This window comes from Ursus maritimus, unplaced genomic scaffold (assembly GCF_017311325.1).
Source record: "Ursus maritimus isolate PB19 unplaced genomic scaffold, ASM1731132v1 scaffold_18, whole genome shotgun sequence".
NCBI classification, from domain to species: Eukaryota; Metazoa; Chordata; class Mammalia; order Carnivora; family Ursidae; genus Ursus; species Ursus maritimus.
In genome coordinates this window covers 26718759-26719292 of record NW_024424230.1, presented here as the reverse complement: position 1 = coordinate 26719292, position 534 = coordinate 26718759, and positions in this window count along the sequence as shown.

Below are 534 nucleotides of genomic sequence, written 5' to 3'. Positions count from 1 at the left end.
CACGCACGAATGCACCTCCATATGTCTGGGTGCACGTCCCCCTCGGTGTATGCACGTTCCGTGTGCACGCCGCCTGTGTCTGTGTGCGGGGCGCTTCACGCGCGCGCTCGGGCCTGCGGGAGGCCAGGGACCCTGGCCAGGCTCCACGCGCCCCGCGGGGCTGACCTCCTCCCCCTCTCCCCGTGCCCGTTCGCGGGCCTCCGCGATTGGCCGCCCGCGCCCTCGCAGCCGTCACCCCTCCCTCCCCCCGCCACCCGCGCGCCCGCGGTCCCCGCTGTCCCCCGCGGTTCCGGCGAGGCCGCGCCGCGCTGCGCTCCGCTCCCATTGGCTGCGCGCGCCTTTGTGTGGCGGCAGCTGCGGCCCCAGCGCCTTTGAATGTCGAGAGGGGCCGGGAAGGGAGCCTTTCCATGGGCCATCTGTCTCCCCGCCAGCCGCCGCCCCACCGCCGCCCGCGCCCCGCGCTCCGCCTCCCGCCCCGGCGGCTCCCGCAGCCCCGCCGCCGCCCGCGCCCGCGCCCCGGAGCCGCGCCACAAA